Consider the following 16,422-nt stretch of genomic DNA (forward strand, 5'->3'; position numbering starts at 1 on the left):
ATTAGCACCTCAGAGAGAAAAAAACAAACCAAAACCATTTCATTGCAAATTTTTCATCAGAGAAGATTTGCTCTTCTCACTTACTGTGCAGCTAAGCAGTGTTCTGATGTCTAGCAGGTAATTTCTCTCAGCTCCAAGGAAGAGCAGACAATGACAACTAAACTAAGACACCCATTTGTTAACCAATTACCAATTATAAACTACTCCCTAGCAAGGTGTAAGATAAATAAGAGGTACTATGGCAAAACATTATCCTGACAATGGAGTTGAAGCCACTCAGCTTTACTATAGTATTATTACACCTAAACACAAATACAGTTGCTATACATTTGAAAGAATAGGGATCCCATCAAAATAGAAGTATCTCATAGGGTGAAAATATTGCTTCATTCCTATGAAATGTTATTTTAGAACTGAAGTGAGATATACTTTGGGTTCTGACTGCATACATTCAGGATGTTTGTAGATCAAAAAAATAAGCAAGAAATTAGGAAACTACTACTGCAACTACATGCATGGGAATTTGAGGGGAAATATAGAGAAAAAGAGTATGTCTGTATTTTCATTTACAAAAGAAAATAAAGGCTTTTTTACAGTCCTGGAAAAGGCTATATAAAAGACCTACAGCAAAACCAATACTGTTGATTAATGCTCTTTTAAAAAATTATTTTTCAGAAGGCTGTCATTGTCTTAAGCCTTCCCTTCCCAAAAAGGAGCTTCAACACACCATGAGAAAAAATAACAAAGGAACGTGTCTCAAAGAGTGAAGGAGCCCATCTTGCTCATTGCGGTGAAAAATAAAGACTATTTTAACAGCTATGCAGAAGGATCAGCATGGATCTAAGCAGGCTACTGCATGTCAAGGAGTATTGTGATGCCTATGTGTGCCCTGTTCAGGCAGCCTTGATGGTCTATCAGTACTCTTGCTCACAGCAGTTATTCCCACTAATGTAAAATTAAGTCTTTGAGAGTTGAGTACTCTACATCTTTGTAACACCACCATAGGTAAAAACAAATGACCAGCTTCTGAATTTCTGACCACAATTAGAGAGATAAAGGCTGGCATTCAGTCTGTAACACATGATATCCTAGAAGCAGATACAGATTTACTCTCCTCAGTACTACAGAATGTGCTTCAGTACCCAATCTTCCTTTTACCATGCGTGTTAGGAAAGGTTCACAAGTTCTACTCCTCTCTGCACCCCATCCATGCCTGTAGGAATGGACCACAATGGGTCCAAATGCCTGGGATTGTTCCTGTATATTTAAGGTATTTTTTTCCATACCTACTTCATATCACTGTGGGAATCTGAACATGTTTTGCACAGGAAGGGACCATATGGGCTGGGTTTGTTTTGCTCTTTTTTTTTCCCCCAGAGCATCTCCTAGGGACAACAGCTTTGTGCCTACTGCTGTTCAGAACAGCCTGTCCCAACAAGAAAAATGACACTGAGGAAGAATTGTTTATTGTCATATAGAAGAGATTTCAAATTGAGCTACTTTAACGAAAGCAATTTTAATAAATATCAGCCAAGATATCTAAACTGGCAAAAGCACGGCTACAAAATTACTGAATTTAACAACATAGTTTCCTGAGATTAAAAGCAATTGGCAGATGCCAAAGGGGGAAAAAGTGGTGTCACATATTGCAACTTTTTATGACAGATGGTTTCAAATGGATTAATGAGGTGAGTGCTGAATTTCCAGGTTGTGGTTAATATTTAACCTCCAGTCGGCAGACACCGCTGAGATTTTTACACCTGAGTGGTCAAGTGGCCTACCTAATTGACCTGTTAGAAACACTGTGCTAATTTTAAGAGTATCTACTAAATGAAAATAAAGTTAACAAATATTGCAAAATGAGGAGGAGATTAGAGAGACCTTGTCACAACACTGGCATAGAAACCAAACTTCAATCCTTTCTTTTCCTTCTGAGGAGCTGAGGAGAGACATAAAAACTACGTGAGCTCATGTTATGCTGTGACAGTCAGGAGGAGCATTGCCCCAGGTTGAGGGAGGTGATCCTGCCCCTCTACTCAGCCCCAGTGAGGCACATCTGGAGAGCTGGGACTAGTTTTGGGTTCCTCAGTACAAAACAGACTCCAGGGAGCTCCTGGAGTGGGTCTGGCAGAGGTTGACAAAGACAAAAAAGGGATGGGAGCATTTCACCAGGAAAGGTTGAGGGAGCTAGGGCTGTTCAGCCAGGAAGAGATGACTGAGAGGGGACCTCATCAATGTCCATCTGCAGGGAGGTGTCAGAGGATGGACCAGGCTCTGCTCAGCGCTGAGCAGTAGAACAAGAGGCAATGTGCAGGAACTGATGCACAGGGAGCTCCACCTGAACATGAAGAAGAACTTATTTACTGTGCAGCTGACCATGTACTGGAACAGACTGACCAGAGGGGGAGTGGAGTCTCCCTGCCTGGAGACATTCCAGAATCATCTGACACAGCCCTGTGCCAAGTGCTCTGGGATCACTTTGAGCAGGGAGGTTGAACCACAGGACCCACTGTGGTCCCTTTCAACCTTACCCATTCTGTGATTCAGCTGCAGTAATGAGTCCTCTCGCTGCATTTAGGATATCACAGAAGTTGCTTGAAATAACCATTAGACATGGCCTGCTTCAATATCTTCATTATCTCCTAACTTTCCCAGTTCATTTGGCTACGAAGTTACACGTAAGTGTATCACACTACAGTAGATAGAACCTTTCAGACACCAAAATAAAGTTGAAAAACTGTTGGAAGCACTAAAAGCAGGGTTTGCAGTGAAACCAATTTGAATTTGATTCATATCTGTAGAGTTGCTACTTAAACACTTCACTGTGATCACCAATATCCAGTCATTTGTATTTTGAAGGAACTACTGGAAACACAGTGAACAGCAGGAACTACAGGAGTTCAAAGATGAATGAGAGCACAGTCAAATGAGAAACAGTAACCTTCACAGCACAAATATTTACCATCCTAAAAAAAAAATTATCAGGACATTTCATTTCACTACCTTCCTCCTGAATTTATTATTTTTCTGGAATATAGATGAAGTAATTCTGAAGTGACTTGCTTGTATATTGAACATCCTGAATTTGTCCAGCAAAATGGAAAAAAAACAGTGCCTGGCCACACACTCTTATACTGTAGCTATTTACACAGTACCTGTTTCACAGAGAGCCTAGGCATACCCTAATTTTTAAGAGCATAGGGAATGTTCCTTGTTCGGTAATAAATTAGGAAGAAAGAGATGAAGAAACAAATTACTAATAAAAATATAGTTAATTAGGAGAATAACAATTTTTTGTGTCAAAATTCTTAAAGAGAATACTGCCAAATAATCTGTGACAAAACGAATGATACTTTTAGTTCAAACTGCAGTCCGTATATGTGCATATCCTTCTTTAAAAAATCTTTGTACAAAGAATTAATTTCTACAAAAAGCTGTCACATAAATTGTTATATAACATATTTTTGTAAGTCTTTGAGAAGAAAAAATAAACATATGCACAATATACATAAATACAATATATAAAATGTTTCACATATGTTTCACATATGCTTAATATTTTAGATAAAATGTATTTTTATGTAACTAAATTGCATAATATGCTCCTTGATGACTGGCAATATCCTCATCATTTACCAGATTTGTCTATTGAGCTCTGTTTGAGCATATCCCAGGTAGACATTCAAGAAGTAAAATATATAACCAAACTGGAATACACAGTGGTAATCTGAAATGGTACTTAGAATTCTGCTCTAATAAATGTGATGAAGCCCTTAATGACTTCAAGCAATGGGGGGAGGGGAAAGTGAAGAAGAGAGTTTGAAGCTGTTTTCATAATGAAAACTGACAGTTCTTGGTTCCAATTTCACCCCAAACTGCCATAGAGATTAATATTTTTCTCTCAAAGCCACATTTTTCTAAGAGATTACATTTTCCTCTGAAAGCAGAAGAGCTCCATTCAAAGGCATGCCCATTTGTTGTTGTCAGCTTCTGCCTAACTGGGCTGAAAGCCTACTGTAGCTCTGCGGATCTGTGACCTGCACTTCACTCCCTCCAGGCACTATAAATAATTTCCATGGAAACAGCACTGAAGAAGATATCTGCAAGCCAAGAAGATATCTATAGCCTTTCTGTTGGATTTATGTCTTTTATTTTATCCTCTACATTTTCTCAGTTAAACCAATATTAAATACATTTATTCTATAAAATTTATTACGCACAAAAACTAAAGTTATAAAAGAAATGAAAGAAAAAGGAAAAAAAAAGAGATTCCGACTGCATAATATGTATGCATCTATGGAGTATTTTTACATCCTGTACTCCCCCTTGTCCCAAGGAAACCATACATTGCATCCACATTGTACTTTTTTCACACAAGGAAGCATTCTCCCTAAGTCATAAGGTATGAAGAGGTGTATGGCAATATCAGTGGGTATTCAATGAAGAGTGCTGTGATTCACACCTTGATGAAGCTGAGAAGTAGTAGACATATGTGAAATCACAGCTGACGGGCTCTGACACAGCCACATCAGACCACAAAGAGAGGAACTGAGCACAGTGGAATGCACTGCGGTCTTGCCAAGTGCAAATCTGCCCTTCAGGCCTTGATGCCAACTGCTAAACAGCGAGAATCAGCTAGCTTCCAAACCATGAAAAGTAACGCTCAACATGGGCACTTAGTAAGGATAATCTGGAAATGTACCAAAATTCTGTTCCCTCGTGATCCTCCAGGTCATGAGGGTCCATGTATGTTGGAGGTGTGCAGTACTCCCTCCTTGTCCTGCTGGCCACAGGAATACCAAGGCTCTGTGCAAACTGTACAGCCTGCCCGGCTTTCTTTGTCCACTGCAGATGACTAGCCCCAAATTATAACAGCCTCCTGTCTCATAACAGTCTACAGTTATGAGAAGAAACTGAGAATTTCTCTCCTTTGACTGAGCTTGTGCAACTTGCCCGTAGCTTAGGGGACGAAGGAAGTGAGTCAAAGCATCAAATCAAAACTCAAACACAAGCACCTCAGGAGAAAGAGTAATCCTTGCTCTGCTTTGTTTTTTGTTTTTTGGTTTTTTTTCTTTTCAGTATAAAAATAACAGTCATTGAGTGCAACAATAAATTTAAATAGTTATTCTTAGCTGTGTTAGAGGTATTTTTGAAGCTGCTTTTGCCCTCCATATTCCTCCTGTAGGATCTGGTTTGTCCTCACACAAGTTTTGATGCTGACTCTGAGGTTTTTCTTCAGTAAAACACATCAGATTACATATACTCTCTTAGATTCTTTCCTGTATATTTGTTCTCATCAGAAGAATTCATACAGTTCACAGTAATATCAACACAAGGATTAAAAGTAACAACTTAGGCATTCTCAAGCAACCACTCTAAAGCGAAGATTTCTTTGAGGAAATGTTGCCTACTATTACATAAGTCCTTAGCTGTAATCATCCTTTAAGGCTTCTCTGTATATCAAAAATTATGGGAAAATACTTGAGAAGCCAAGACTCTCTTAAAATGTTTTGATCCAATGCAGTTTAGAAAAATATCAGATAGAAGCTAATTCATCATAAGAAATACTTCTATTTACATCTTCCAACAGCTACTGAAATCCAGATTCCTTTTAAACAGCTTTTAGTTCCAGTAGTTAGAAGAAAAAGAGTATCAAGATTAGAAAAGTTATTTCTTGTTCTCAATCTAAACTATTCTGAAGGGGGCTATTTTTTTTCAGATTTTTATCATATCCCAGCTGTGTCAGAATTCTCACTTTAACTACTTAAGATGCTACCTAAGTATTTAACATTATGTATATCGCTTAACTTCTCTGTGCTTTTTGTTTGGTTTTTTTTTTTTTTTTGACATGAACAAAAACAGAAGGTTCTGGCTTGATTAGGAAAATAGTTTTTAACAGTGACAGGACAGGAAGCAGTAGAATGGGTTGTTAAGTAAGGCCAAGAAGTCTACAGAGCTGGAGGCCTCAAAAACCTGAGGAACCTCCTTTGAATTCAGTATAGACTATGCTCTGAGAAGTGGGTTGGGCTGGATGCTGGGTCCTACTCAGCCTGCATGACTTTGTGAGTCTGGGTACACTTGAAAGTACAGATTAGGAAGCATTCCAAGCTCTGGACTTTCAATTTTTTTTCTTATAGTTCTGAGTTATGAAATGAGAAAATCGTCCCAAGGATCTATAGAAGAATGATACTTGAAGTCTCTGGTTGCTTTGGAAGAGAACTGGCAGATGATCACAAATATGTCATTGTGACAGAGGTGCTACTTGACTCCTGCACTGTGGTCACTTCCTGTAAATACTTTCATCAATACAACCCAGCAGCACCCAAAGCTGTTCTTTAGGTTTTGACAGGGCAGAGCACAGTGCTGAGATTTACAGTTTCAATTCAGAAGTGATAGGTAAGAAACAGCATATATCAGTCTCCATGCAGTTATTTACCCCTCTGAGCATTCAGACCCTCCACATCTGTTTGCATTTATTCTAAGTACCTGCTTGACTCAGCTGACCTACCTGAATAACTTATCTCTCAAGCCAAATGCAACACTGAAACATAAAGTTTAAATGAAAAACAAAAACTCCAGAGATACTCAAATTATTTGAGTCTTTAATTACATGTCATAAAGAAAATCTCTTTCTCTTAAACAAAGGGGGCACTGCTTTGCTGGTAACTGCTAAAACACATTCCTTAAGCCTTGCCTTCAGCAAAGCTAAGCGCATTGTTAATTTTAAGTTGCTTTTTCACTGCCAAAGCTAGGAGGGATGAAAACTCACTTCCTCTCCACACAGTTGCTGGTGCACCACAATTTGTACCTCTGGTAATATACATGTAAAATCATGACTGTTAGTAACCCACAGGTACCTGTTACAGGCTTCCCACTTCAGCTATGGGTTTGGAATGGCCTGGTAACTAGATGACACATTTCTAGTCTCAGATGATTCTTACCTCTACCAGATATTAATTTTTGTAGTGTAATTACTAAAAAGTCTCTCACCATTTTCTTGCTCTGAGATGAGCACTCGGATCATCTGGGATTAGGCTATAATTAATTATGAACAGAATTCATTACAAGCACTTCCACGAACAAACCTAGTTTTTGCTCCTCATAGCTAAGCACGACTTATGGTTGGGCTAAACAGCCTTCAGTCAGTGAGCTCCTCCCATCAGAGCACAAGTGGGTCACCGCAATATCTTAGAAAGTAGGCTGCCTTCTGCATTATTCCTAGACACAAGAAGCACTTACAACATCAGATTTCGCCTGTAATAGGGCAGATGCTAAGCCTCAGGCTCCTCCTATGTTGTTTTTACAAAGAACAATATAATGCTACAGTCTTGATTTGCAAAGTCTATCTTCCCATTTTGTTTAAGAAAACTGATAGTTAAAACTGCAGAGGGGATTTAAAGAACAACTTTTTTTTTTTTTTTTTGTGAAACAAACAGATTTATTATATAGCTCTACATAGTTTAAAAGTGCTTCTGTAAATACACCATAGGAGTTCTGTTTCTGAGGACATACGGTACCCCAGAAGTGCAGAAGCCAAGCATTGTTTACATAACCCCCCCTTCAAAACGAAAAAGCAAACCATAAACTAGAATACTTGCTTTCACTTAGACAGTCATACAGCTGCAGAGCTTGTGCCTTTGCAAAAATTGACGCTGGGGGGGGTAAAGAGCAGGGCTGCTGGGTTTGTCCCCTTGACACTCCTTAATTTTTGTCTCGTCCTGCCCCCTGGTGGGAGCACAGGTCTATTGGTTTTACAGATACACATTTCTGCAATGCAACCCCAAACTACACTGCATTTCTTACATCGCTTTTTGAGATAAAGAATGTGTGTCAATTAACTTACGAGTTATTTAATTGAATACTAAAGGAAATAAAACCCAGTATTATTTAATAAAATAATTGCTTTATCCAAATAATTAAATAATTGCTTTCTCTAAAACTTAAAAAATCACTTGTAGAATATTCACATTGCAATAAATATCCTTTCTATTCCAGATAGATATTTAATACTTATAATTAAATGAGAATGAATAGCAAATTGTATATAAATATATATATATAAACATACAGTGCTTATTACTCAGTGCTGTTTTAGTAGGAGCTCAAGATATAGCAACATCTATAGCATGAGAGCTTCTTTACTTAAACATCACATAAATTCTTTTCTTTTATTTCCAGAAGAATCAACAAAATTATGCACAGACCTGCATTGGGTTACTGCTCAGTAGTCAAAAAAAATTTAAATCTAACAGGTGGGAAGAAAAAAAGCAGGATAAAAGCAGAAATGAGCAGAATAAAAGGCCTTACAAGTGTTAACACTTGCCATCCATTTAACTGCTGCAATTCTACTTTCAATGAACGATATCCTCTAAGAGTAGCAAAATATTATGCTACCAGTTCAAGTAAATGCCAATCTTAACCTTGTCAGCCATGCTTAGATTATTTTTGACACACCTGTGTTGCACCCTCAATTCCCTCATCTCATTAAAGCTCCAAAAACTTCTGCATACTCTTAAACTCCTTCAGGCAGGCAGGTCACCCACTGGCCTTTCAGGTGTCTCTTGTCCCAAACTCCAGGTTCAACAGGCACTAATGGTTGTAGGCAGCACATCCTGCTCTCGTCTACACCAAGGCTGTAGTGGAGGGGGGAAAGATCCTTCAGCCCCACTCAGTTCACTGAGCCGACAGTGAAAACAGCAGCAGTGCAGTCTCTGCACGCCTGAACAGCTGAGGTAACCATGTTTGGCTGGGGTGTGACACTGGAGTCCGTTCTATCCCCAGTGCTTCAGAAGCCACCACTGGCATCTTGATAAACCAGATCACTCTCAGCAGCGGCCAGAACCCTGTCCACCCCATTTTCTTCAGGTACATCTGCCAAAAAACAAAGGGCTTCTTACACCTTTCCTTGGTTTCCTACTGCAGGGAGCAAGAATTACTTTTGAACATGTGTCTATACATGCAAGCTGATAGAAAAGTTCAATCCTGTTTGCACCCAGGCAATACAAATCAGAAGTTACAGTAAAGGCATATAGAAGGACAAAACACCAAAGTAGCAGAAAATATCAGAAACCATAGCAGAGGTTTTATGATTCCCATGTGTATGTTGGCCTGGTTCTCAGCTGGTAGAGCAGCACAATTTCCACTGCCTTCAATAACTGTTTTGCAGCCACCCACCGAGAATCCAGCCATGTGTGACAGCTTAGGGCAAAGGGAGATTAGACATCTTCCTGCAATTACATAACAGTTTGCCTAAGTGGTGAATTTACAAGTTGCAATCAACTGGTCTACCCTGCAGAGGCTGGTGAAAATGCCTCAGGTTATGTGACACAGAACTACATCATGTCCCTGACTGATCAAAAACCCAGTAAGAAGTGGTAGGTTGCAGATGAAGATGAACTGCCAGCTGCAGTCTACCAAAATGTTTGAAGAAAAATTTCTTATGACTGCATAGTACCACAGCAAAACCTTTTCTCTACTTAAGCATCCAAACCAGACTAATTTGTGGTGAAACATTTAGGGACTATATGTCTTGATGAACTCAAAGTACTGGGGTAAAAAGGATTGTGTTTTTAGGGCTGTTTGATGGCTTATCTTAATTATGCTCTCACCACAAAATTAAAATCTAATGAAATCTCAGTTTGGATAAGTTCAGTTAAATTGTCAAGGGTACAAGAAAGAGTTGTAAAGTGTAATTAAAGAAAAAAAAATTAATAACTTTTTATACATTGAAAAACAGAAAGGATTTTGGTTCATCTCCAGTGACTGTAATTGATTTAGTCCCTGAGTTATACAATTTATATCTCAAAAATTCAGATGAGGACCTGATTCTGCAAAGCCTGTTTATGTCACACTAAGGTGAATAATAACATTGATTTTAATATTGTAACTGCACACAGGAAATAAGTACGAAGCTTTGCAAGGTGAGAAAGTAGCTTATTATTTTGTGGTACTTTGAACACACTACCATGCTTAAAAGTTGTTTGGCCCATCCACTCCCTAAGTAGTTTACTTGACATGATCAGAGAAGAGGCAGATAGTCAAACCCTGCTGACTGACAAACAGCCTGGGATGTTGGAGCAAGCTTCCTGAAGCAAGCTAGAGACAGCACAGGTCTTCCCACGTCTAGGCTGCAGAAGAGACCCCTCAGGGCCCAGCTCATGTTAAATTCTGCAGTAGCTGCATGTGGAAATTTATAAAAACCATTTGTGTAGACATTCTCTTAGGCTGTATCAGATCTAACATGCTGTACTACACAACATAATTTGCAAATATTTGTTTTTTACTGTAAGAATAGACAAACTAGCTAACTAAATATCACATTGCCTTTGGAAAAGCAAACAGGATAAGAGGAGGCTGAGGGCTATCTGTACTCAGGCCAGTGACCAGAAATTGCAACTAAGGAAAACACTTCTAGCACTGGGCCCTGCTCAGTGATTTCACTGCAGCCTGTGGTCTGTGGCTGGGCTCTTACTCCCTGTAGCCTGACTGGAAGTGAATTCACCTCATGGAAAATCTCCTTGCAGAGATTTGGTGGCAATGCCTAGTGTGGATGATGACTATCTCGTCGGACTCCCAGTGCTTTAAGAATTATGACCAAAAAGTGAATGACCCAGTTCAACAATGAAATATCATTAATACTTGTATATTTTCTGTCTCCCAGGCAACCCACACTTTTTTGTTTGTTTCAGAAGATTTAAAATACAAATACACGTATGAAAAGATTCAGGCAAGAACACACATTGTTTCCTTCAGAAGGATACGTGGTCTCCCATGCCTGAGATATTTTTTTAGCGAGGCTTGTAACAAGCAAGCAAGCTCTAGAAGGACATTTGCATCACCTCATCGGAGAGACTTGAGGGAAGCTGCTGGCTGCGTTATAGCGCTCCTGCACAATTCACGGATCTCTGCTCCGGGGCTCGGATTGCCTCCTCCTCACCTCGGGGGTCGCAGGGCTTTTTTTTCCTTTTCTTTTCTCCTCGCTGCTCAGCCTTTGCGGCCTTTCCCCCTTTCCTAGGGCCCTCGAGCGTTCCCCGAGGGCTCGGCAGGCCCGGCCCGGCCTCGCCTCAGGGCGGCCGCCCTCAGCGGGGAGCCCCGGCAGAGCCGCGGTGCGGACAGAACTGCACAGACCAGACCAGCACAGCCAGCAAAGCACAGCACAGCCAGCAAAGCACAGCACAGCACAGCACAGAACAGCACAGCACAGAACAGACCAGCACAGCCAGCACAGCACAGCACAGAACAGACCAGCACAGCCAGCAAAGCACAGCACAGCCAGCAAAGCACAGCACAGCACAGCACAGCACAGCACAGCACAGCACAGCACAGCACAGCACAGCACAGAACAGACCAGCACAGCCAGCAAAGCACAGCACAGAACAGCACAGCACAGAACAGAACAGCACAGCACAGCACAGCACAGCACAGCACAGCCAGCCCAGCACAGCCCAGCACAGACCAGCCAGCACCCCGGACGCTTGCGGGCATCCGGCGGCACGAAACGTGCACCGCTCAAGAATAACAAAACTTTTCTGGTTTTCCTCGATGATAAGTGCCGGTTTTCCCCACTCGCAAAGGGCTTTTTTGGGCTGGGAGTTTTCTGAAATTTCAGTGATCCCTCGCAGTTCAAGCAAGTTGAAATTGACTTCTCCGTACTGAAATGAGTCATTGCAATCTTTCACTCACATTCGTAATTTACATCCCACCCCAGCTATTTAAGCTGGTCAAAATTACTATGAAAGAAATATACCAGCAGCTCAAAAGCACTTGCATGAAATAAATTAATGGAATTTGAGAAATAAAACCATTCCCTGGTGACAGCTGTATTGCCTGTTAGCAGCTAAAGAAGCACCAAAAATTCCAATCTGGTTCTCCTAAAACAGAGTTTTTACCCTAAGAGAAACTATGAAGTCTTGCTTTTTATCTTAATTCAGGATGAAAACAAAAACGTTAAAAGACAAAAAAATCACTTGAATGTTTTCCTGGAAGAAATGTCCATTTTCCAATTTCCTATCTCCTTTTAGCAGTCTCTCTCTGCAAAAGCACTTTTATCCCAGGAGGGAACATTTTAATTGAATATATTTGAAATGCATTTTCATCACCCAAAAGACACAAGCAAACATTTTAGCATCCCCAATGAGCAATGTAATTCTCCCCTCAGATCAGCCAAACACAAACATACTTCAACAGAGCAGCAAACCAGCTGGACATTGCTTACCTCTGCTTTTCAAGCACACACTGCTGGAAAAATGCTCACCACTCACTTGAGAAAGTGCAGGCTAGCAGGACAATAAAGGATAAGTGATTATGCAAACAGGAGTCTAATCTATTTCTTATCTGTGACCTATTCATAAACTAAAAAGTAACATCTTGAATTAATTGTTGAGGGTACACAGTACACCAAGAGGGAAAAAAAGAAGCAGCCTTGGATAAAATTTTCTTCTAGAAGTTGCTGTATAGACACAAAACCATCCTTTTGTGCAACTACTTTTTAATCTTGCTAGATTTTTAATATAATTAACACATATGGTCTATAAAGGGCCATTAAATCATCTAATTTTATATTTAGGACTCATAGAATTTCTTCAAAATTGACAAGCATCCATTTTTTACTTGAAGCCATTTAAAGTTCATTACCCTTCTCCTGATTCCTTTTAGTCATTAATAACTATAACTTACAAAAAATTCACATGAAGCACTATAAACCCACAGCAATATAATCATGAGAGCTGCCTCTTTACTGCCGCAGGATTACTAATAGGAATGCTCTTAACATGGCTGTTGAGTTACAGCTTCTTAGTACTCAGGGTTAAAGAACTGGTTAAGGAGTTTTTGCCTGGGTTTTATAGGAGAAATCATGCTTTATAAATCATGTGTGGCATATCCTCTCAGAGCCAAGAGCTGTCAGGAAGCCCAGTTTTCTTTTCCTACCTTCACCACATTTACCATAATTATTGGTTTTATCTTCCCACCAGTACTGAAAGAAAGTCTCTTCTGCTGCTCTTTTACATTTTTTTGTAGATTTATACAAGTTATATTGCATGAAAATCTGGACCTTTATTAAAGCAAAGTAATGAGATAACTTTTATATTTGCATTCAGTTACAAAAAACCACACCTATTTTTAGGAAGTAGTTTATACTGAATCACAGAATATGCTAAATTGGAAAGGTCCATCAAATCCAACTCTCCAGCCTCGGGGTAATACCATTCCTTCGTTCTTGTGAGTTCTTCAAGAGAAAAAAAAATTATTTGTACTACAGTAGTGATTATATCCCCCTAAGAGTGCCTGACTGTGCTAGGCACAAGTAAATACATGAAACAATAAAGTCACATCCTGCCCCAAAGAGGTACACTTTAAGCATATATGACAACAGATGGAGAAAACCCTGGAGTATTAATATTGCATGCACCAGAAGGGATTATTCTCACTGTGTGTGGATTCAACTGTGCGCTGCTGCTACTTGTACTGAAAGTCCTTGGTCCAATACCACATCTTGCAGGACTGGAGGTGGAATAAAATTTTCTTTCAAAGTCTGCAGATTGAGTGTAGCCTCCCACACATTTCATTATACTGCTGTCAAGGTTCATTCTCACTGGCATTGTCATTTTTATCTTGAAAATGTTTTCAGAATGCAGGAGGCTCAATGGAAAGAATCACTGACACAAGTTTGGCATGCTTTTCTGTATGCAATAGAAGAAAGCTCTGTCTGCATTGCAGGCGTGATAATCAGCATATCCCATGGGTAAGTACTTGTTTCCCTCAACTGAAAGCATCACACAACATAACTGTACCAACAATCATCACTTGCTTTTGTATCCGTGCACCAGTGGTCAGCAGCAGGGGAAAAGGAGAACTTAGTAAAATATATAATGTTTTCTTTTAAAATGCAATGTCTGGAGCATTTCTGCAGCAAACTACTGACCTGAAGTCCAGATGGTTTGTAAGCTCTTCCCTTACAGGTGGTTTTCCCTCTCATCACATCCCTTTAAAATCTGTAATGTTAGTCTCTACTGAGAACAGTGTTTGGCAGACCTCAAACACATTGTAGAGTGCTTTTCATTTTTGAGAAGCTTTGTTTCTTCTTCTTATGTCCAATACATTTGAACTTGCATAGAAAGACTAATCAAACCAAAAGAATACTCTGTCACAGACTGTGTGTGTGGACCAGATGTGCTTCTGTTGATGTTGCTGAGAGATTTTTCCCCATGGATTTGAACTGGAAACATGAAGAGGCCATATGGTAGTGAAAATAATTTACATAGCACCTTCTATCAACAAATATTACAAAGGACCTTGCAAATCACCTACTGTACAGGAAGAATTTCACTCAGAACTGAAATACAAATACCTCTGGGGTAAAACCTGGACATACATAATAGCACACAGTAATGCTATAAAACTGTTTCTAATTAGTTGTGAAAAATAGTCACAGCAAACTGAAATCATGAGAGGAGCACAGGTGGACAAGTTCCATTTACAAATCAGTTGCAATCTGCACAGTTTCACCCTATATGTGAAGTACTAATTTATGAAAAGTAGTTTATTCCCTTTGTTAAGTGCAACTCTAATAAAATTATCTTCAAATATAGACATTAAAAACAGAACAGAATACAAAGTGGATAACTTCATTTCAGTTTTGCAGATATTCACTGTATATAGGCACAGTAAATGTGTATACCTCACCTTAATCTCAGTGTCCCAGTAGGTAATGTGGCCAAGAAAAGTTATACTAATTTTTGTATTTGCTATAGGTGGGAGTGTGGGAGGCTCTGGACATTTTCCAATACTGTCATCAATATCACTACTGAAGCAAGAATAATCAAGAAAAAAAATAATTGTTTCAAAGGCAATATAATTTTCTTTCTATCCATGTTGGGAAAGATGAACAGCAGGAGATAGAAAATGTGATAGATTGCAATATGCATCAGGGTCAGCCAAGAAAACAGTCATAATTTTCAAATGAAACTATGTAAAATTCCTTAGTGAGGTTTATTATTTGAAAATGTTACCTTCTTCCACCTTACTTCCAGGTTGAACCTTGTTTCAGCCCCAAATCTCTCTAATGTGCTGTAGATATATTCATATTATGTTTATCTGCTGTAAGAGGGTAATTCTAAATGCTGCTCAACAAATCAAATTAATATTCAGTAGATATACAACATAATTTATATTGTATATTTATAGAGCTCCCAGAACAACTTACGACAAAATCATTCACTGCACTTAAAAAGAAATCAGAAACATAGTTTTATGTAAAGAGACTTTTGGAACAAGAATTTTCAAAGAATCCAGAATGTTCAGCTTCCAAGTCCTATCTTTTGATTTTCTAAGAACTTCTGCCCATCCACAGTAATCCAGGCCTGGTCAGACAAAGTCCCAGCAGTCTTCATATCACGTTTATCCTCATAACCCAGCCATAGTGGTCCTTCCTGTCCCAGAAAAGACAAGGACAATGTTACTGATTCTATAGCAAGTGACCAGCAGGTCTTTTCCTGATTCCAGCATTGCAGCGTTTTGTAGCCATGAGTGCAATGATTTTCAGCATAGCCATAGGACAGCTGCAAAACTCCCGTGTGTTAAACTACCTGCTAATTAGGAGTAAAGAGTTTTCTTGAAGCTGTTCTATCTCTTAAAATTGACTGTGCCAAGATCCATTGTCCAGATATTCCTGTTCACTTCAAAGGAATAACAGCAGAGAGAAACTACTGCAGACACACCAGTACTTGAAAATTATAGGTTAGGAAAGACCAAAGATTTCATTATAAGAATTGCAGATCTCTGAGGAGGAACAACACACCCATGTGTGGAAGTTCTGGGTGCTTACCCCTGACATGCAACCACTTAGCATTCCTGAAAAATGGGCACTAGAAGTATTGCTCCACAATTATGATGCCCATTTTCATGGTCATGCTTTGTTCACCCTCCTGATAGCACTACTTACAGTCAGAGGTGTGGAATAACATGAACACAGTACGCGCTCCTATCCCCAGGAGCAATTTTCCTTTTTTTATTTGTATAGTCATGTGCACTAAAAGGATGTGAAAAGGCTATCATTAAACTACCCTTAAATATGTTTAATGGCACCACATGCTGACTCAGAAATTCCTTTTTCCAAGCCCACATAAAGCTGAGGGTCTAATTGCAAATGCTGTATTACTGTGTTGATAAATGTACCGTATCATTCATTCCTTTTCAGAAAAATTTCATGCAGGCCTTTTTTTAATACAGTGTTTTGAAGATCAAACTCAGTATATCCATTTAGAAGAGCAATCTCAGTTCTTAGCTGTAGTAAAAGTAGTAATAATAACACTAACTGTACTTTAGATCTTCAAAGCACTGTATGGGTATTAAGCAATTTGTCTCTCTTGGCAAGGATTTTAGTGTGCCTTGGACAGTAAGTAGCAGCAGGTACCTTATTTCTTC

At 39.3% G+C, this 16,422-nt stretch overlaps 1 long non-coding RNA gene across 3 annotated transcripts in view; it reads right to left on the minus strand.

The window, feature by feature from the left end:
- Positions 1 to 12,044: 12,044 nt before the first annotated feature.
- Positions 12,045 to 16,422, minus strand: part of LOC119703986 — a 40,991-nt gene continuing 36,613 nt past the window's right edge. For all 3 annotated transcript variants that reach the window (XR_005257811.1, XR_005257809.1, XR_005257810.1), the window contains one exon: positions 12,045 to 15,428. This is a non-coding gene — a long non-coding RNA (uncharacterized LOC119703986). The remainder of the gene's footprint in view (positions 15,429 to 16,422) is intronic.

Source organism: Motacilla alba, chromosome 8 (genome assembly GCF_015832195.1).
Source record: "Motacilla alba alba isolate MOTALB_02 chromosome 8, Motacilla_alba_V1.0_pri, whole genome shotgun sequence".
Classification (NCBI taxonomy): Eukaryota; Metazoa; Chordata; class Aves; order Passeriformes; family Motacillidae; genus Motacilla; species Motacilla alba.